Genomic DNA, 5,787 nt, shown 5'->3' on the forward strand with positions numbered 1-5,787 from the left:
AAGATGGAAAGTTTTAAGGAACAAAAGTAGGTCGATATTATTGCGACGATATATAGATTTAATAAATTAGTACCTTTAACAAATACCTATAGTTCAAATAGTTCTTTAGACATTATGCGCTCTGCTAAAAGGAACGGCGGCTAGCAGCATCGGAGCTTTAACTGAAAGGAAAAACAATTCATCCCCAAATCAAACATTCAGTATATATATATGTATATGAAGATCTTACCACTGCGCTTGCTATTGCACAACTGAAATTTTCCGGTGGGTGTAGTAACGCTCCTTTCAAATCCTGCGTGTAAGAGCTACAAGCACGTATTTCTCCTTTGTTATATATGAATAAGCTAAATTTGGTGTTTCGTCCTTTATATTCGATTGTTGTCATATTGCATCCCGCAACTAAAATGGACAGAACCATTCTGGGTATCTGGGCTTTTTCGCCAAATCATTTGAATTTGTTTATTCTCTTTATTTAGCCATGTGTAAATGCACGTAGAACACGTAGCTTGCGTCGATATCCATTGAGCTCGATGAGACACTTTTCAAACAAGAGTTCAATGGAGATGTCTTGTAAAGGCTATGCCTTTACAACTTCATGTATATTGAAATAAGCCGCTTAAGAATTACTTGACCGTAGCCGGAGCGAAGTAATCTTCAAGCAAAGCGTTATGTTTGACGTTTTTTTCTGTATATGAGATAACCGTCAAGTCAACCAACACGACGTGAGACCATGAATAAACTAACCATTTTACACCAAGTTTACTAACCCAGCCTTTTAGTGAATCTTGAAAATAAAGTAAAATGTGTTTTTATACGTTCTTATTTCATACTTTACAGAAACAGCTCAGATAAACTTTGATCGGCGTATCGTGTAACCATTTTCAAAAACGTCAAGCATACATAATTCATGCATGTTATTACTGTTAACATGCAATCAATCCCGTGAACGGAATTTACTACGTCTTCTACTTCAATGTAATACAAAAAGCCGCAAACGAGCATGTGAGTTTGCAGAGCTCTCAAGACTGTCACAACTGCCGAAGGTGACGTTCTTAGTGAAACCCACGTTCACGGTAGTGGTCATTTTTTGAGTAAAATACACATTGTAGAACAAAGGCAGTTGAAATAGTAGACCAATAAGGACTACTCATAAATTGTGAGTGCCAACAATGAGGTAGCATATGAAAGTGAACCAGTTCCTCGTCGCAAAGCAAAACAGAATGATAGAATATCGTTGTGTCTTATGAAGTTAATCGCCCTACACAGTCGAAATGAGCACTGAGTAATGATTTGTTGCGAAGCCGTCAGTTGTAAGCCCTCGGCTGAGTATGTAGTTTGTATCTCAGTTTCTTTGCAAACAATTTACAGTACAAGACAAGAAGTATCTGTCCGTACTTTCTTCAAATAAAAACTGAAACTTTCTTTCCTATATACTCGTACGATAAGCGCTTTTTGTAATGTGGAAAGGAAACCTTATAGTTATATAGAATTAATGAATTTAAAAAAGCCAAAAAAACCTTAAAAAAGTTATTACAATTTTGTCAAATTTCAAATGGGTACTTCAAAGCGGCGTTTTTTTTTTCTAATTCCATCTATTACAGATGAATAAGTTCTGTTCGTATTTTATACACTGCCGTCTAGCATTGAAATCCATTGTCTACATTTTTTTGGAATACGATTTTTTTACACAGCCGTTTACGGATCGAACGTCATCAATTTCTAGTAGAGGTCGTCATCAAACTATATATATATATATAGCCTTACAAGCAATTAGAATTCACAATGATTAAAGTAGTTCAAGACTTTAAGACAGCTTACTACAACTACTAAGTGTGACTTTTTATCCTACATTATACATAAAATGTTAAAAACATCGGGTAATATATACCTCGAGATGCCCTTAGACCCAAAGCTCGTTTATGTATAGCTTGCGGAACTTCATACGTGGGCAGAAGCAATATCGATTACTTATAGGACAGAAATTTAATTCTCTCAGTCTACTCATTAGAAAATGAAGATGTTCTTCTCACTGCAAAACATTCAAAAGGATCTGATGTCGATGTCTCCGTATAACCTGCTTAGCTTCGTGACGCATTTACTCTGCTCGTGCAGAATCAGACCTTGGCAAAAGGTCAGCGTGTGGAGTCTGACTATCTCTAGCGCGCAGCTAACTTGGTTTGCACTCAAATACTGCATGTTCAGTATTTTAACCTTAAATCATTATTGATATCATTGAAGTCATTCATGAGTTCACCCTAAAATGAAATCCACATCTATCATAACATAATTATATCAGTGGTTATCTAACAATTTTCGAAGGAGATGCAACACCATCGGTGTTTCTGATCTATGTAATAGCAAGATGTTTTCTACTGTAAATTTTTTATTTTTACGAAAATTGTACGGAAATTATTGTTCACTGATTTTAGGTTATTTTAGAAGCTAAAACAGATCATGTCTCTTGCTGATCTAAGAATAGTTAGTTTCTCCTTGGGCTTTCGTTATAGCGCACTTAACATATAGCGTTTAGATATGCTACCCGACGACATACTACCTATAGCAGAGTTACAATGGTAACACTGGGAAATGTTTTACCCAAAACTGGCCGATGTTCCGTTCAGTCATAATTGTACGGTTCCTCTTGCCTCTTCCTATTGTCTCTTTACGAAATGAACACTGCCTACCGAATTCGGACGTTCCCGACTCGCTAAAACCAGTCCTTAGTAAACATCAATGTGAAACAGGCTACATAATAACAGATACCTACCAAGAAGTTGTGCGTATCAACCAGCATTTAATCGGCTTAATTCAATACCGGCAGTTGCTTAAAAAAACAGACAGTATTTTGAAACGAGGACTCTAATCATCCAGTTTATATTTTATTTTCTATAAATGCGCGAAAACAACGCGATGTGACGAAGTTCCCTCTGCATGAGCCTTCGGTTACCAAATGCAGAGTTCGGAAAAGGCTCGTTCTTTCCAAGAAGATAGACTTCCAGAAGAGTTCCATAGTCAACCATATTTAGGAAAACACAGTAGCTACTACGGCAGTGATAAAACGTTCGCGTATCAAAGACTGTAATTTAGTAGAGTAGGTTGGAACTCTTGCCGCTGTATTATATGAATCTTTTGGACTCCATTTACATATTGAGAGTTATTTTAAACCTTCACATCTCTGGCTGTTCCTTTAGCCCAAAAATCGTTGCTGCAAAAAAAACGTATATTGGAAGGTAAACAACTTTTACGTACAACTTTGACGAGAGGTATAGGCTAACTCTGGTCCCGAAGTGGGAAATATCGCCTCACAAGGCTCTAGTTTTATAGCTGTAAGCCATATATATATATATATATATATATATATATATATATATGCATGTCTGGTTTAAGCGATCGAAGTTGGGGCGTTCAAGCAATTACTATTTTAATTTTGCAAAATTTTCTGCAATGAGACGTTACGGGCTTCGTTCGAAACACTGACACATACTGAGTAGTATTCAATCCAAACGTACAAAAAATTTTATTGCAAATTTTGGTATGCGTTTACGCAGATAAAATTTGCTTCTGGAGCGGTTTGTAAGTTAGAGATACAACTAGCCAAGTGCCAATTAAATGCTAGGTTCCTAGCATTTTATGTATCGTTGCCGCTAGACTGAGATACAGCTGTATAAGTATAAAAGCTTGGGAATTAAAAAAGTTCGAACCCATTCCATGTATTTAGGAGTAATTGGAATCCTATGTCCGGCTCCTAAAAGCCACATTGGCTAAACAGCTTTAGAACACTGTTTATGCATCTTGACGATTTCGGCAAATGAACACATCTCATCCTTTGTACCGTGTACAAATCGAACCGGGCATAGAACCTGAAAAGGAAACGGCAAAAATTCTATTAAAACGATTAGATAACTGATACTTCCCTTTCAGGTTTGCCAAACATAACGCACATTGCACTTTGCTCGAATTGGCTATATTATCCATTATTTAATCCTCATGTCTGTAGATAGTTGGACATACATTTGACTTAAAACTCGCCTAAGTGTGGTAGGTAGCTAGCTGGTACTAATGAAATAAGTGACTGCTTCTCAAAAAAAAACAACGGAACAAGCATGTATACCTGTTTACTTACATAAGGTACGTTGTCAATATTTCGAAAAGGACCAAGCCCCCACGGATTCACATCGACGTAGTGCTTTGAAACCGCTTACTATAGCACCCTGTAACACGAGGTTGCAGAACAGGAACCAATACTTATCCGCAGCAACACAATTTGGTCCGGGTTAATGTTGAAATGATCACACACACACATGTGCAAGTACAGCTTCAATGTCAAATAACAGAGCCGCTATAAAAAGAAATTGTAAAAAAAAAATGTACATATGAACTGTAGGCTTTCGATTATATTGTCCATCGTGCGGTACATGCATCAGTACGACTTAATGTTTTCCCTGCTGTTATTGTATCACTGTATTACTTTCGTGACCTGTTAAGATGAATCAAGAACGAAGCCTTCGGGAGTCCATTTGCTAAACCAGTATATTAAACTGAATGAGGTGCTATCAGCTTATAGCTAATTCATTGTTATTATTTCGATAAGTATGTTTATACTGGGAAGTGAACGTTAATGCAGAGATAACATACGTATTCAAGTTCGTATACGGCCGACAATCATTGTCTCAGATGGTTGGCTTGCAGCAGAAAACGATGTATGTCTCAGACTCGAACCCAAACCAACGACACCACTCTTACATTTTCAATTTATTGAATCTACTAATAGAAGAGGGCTGGTTTATTTGTCATAGCATACGTTATACAGTATCATTAACAACTTCACTAGTTTTTCATCACCAGTGTACACTAGCTATCGACCGATTTTCCACGACAACGATACAAGTACCACCTAATAACTTACTTATGAACTGTGTTTTCTATAGAAATCGTTTGCTTCGTCCAGACAAGCCATAACCGGTATAATCAAAGTACGGAAGTGAATATGAATGCGGTACCAAGATCGTCAGCGCCTAAATGGCAATATATCACAGTTGCTCGATGATCGCACCTCACCAAGGGCTGCGCCGTTGCAGCTTCCATCTACGTAGAAAATCGACATCAGATGCCTGTATTAAACTTGCACATCTGAGTTTGTACGACAGCTGTTGCAATAGTAAAACTCCACCCAGCACAACAATTATACGAAGTCCTGTTCGATGCTCTAGTTGAATATAGAGATTCCATCTGTAAATGTCTGGGCATTTCTGTTGGCCTCAAGACGTGCGCGCTATAGGGTCATCGAGGCCTGGGTAATTTGATTTGCCTGTCCTATTCCAGAAAACTGGCAAACGCTACATCAATAGATAAATAAATAAAACTAAATCGTTTGCACATAATTATAATCTTATCTAAGGTATAGTCAATAGGATTCGAAAATGCGAATTAAAAAAATCTCACATAGGCCATTTTCAACTTATCACCGACATTCTAAGGCCAACCACCACCTAAATATTGTTGATGTCTTCAGAGAAGCGACCCTCAAGTCCCAAACAACGGATGTCAAATAATTCTAATAAAGTGCAATGAGAAATCTATTCAGTATAGATCGGTTCCTGGAGACATTTACAGGTAGAGAGCATTCCGAGTCCTAACTGTCTGAAAAAAAATCATCCCGTATAATCGAGCGTAATCTCCCGATAGGCCCTCGTAGGAGAATCGGCATCTGAAATCTCTAATGAAAATGAAAAGTGTGATTACAAATCTTATATTAACCTTTATTAAAGATAGTAATATTGTTATGAG

At 37.3% G+C, this 5,787-nt stretch overlaps 1 long non-coding RNA gene across 1 annotated transcript; it reads right to left on the bottom strand.

The window, feature by feature from the left end:
- Positions 1-3,488: 3,488 nt before the first annotated feature.
- LOC147753541 (uncharacterized) lies at positions 3,489-5,712 on the bottom strand. Its single transcript, XR_015310891.1, has 3 exons — positions 4,907-5,712; positions 4,124-4,339; positions 3,489-3,860 (listed from the first exon to the last, which is right to left on the bottom strand). It is a non-coding gene; the product is annotated as an uncharacterized LOC147753541 (long non-coding RNA).
- Positions 5,713-5,787: the final 75 nt, after the last annotated feature.

Source organism: Varroa jacobsoni, unplaced genomic scaffold (assembly GCF_002532875.2).
Source record: "Varroa jacobsoni isolate VJ856 unplaced genomic scaffold, vjacob_1.0 scaffold_401, whole genome shotgun sequence".
Lineage (NCBI taxonomy): Eukaryota > Metazoa > Arthropoda > Arachnida > Mesostigmata > Varroidae > Varroa > Varroa jacobsoni.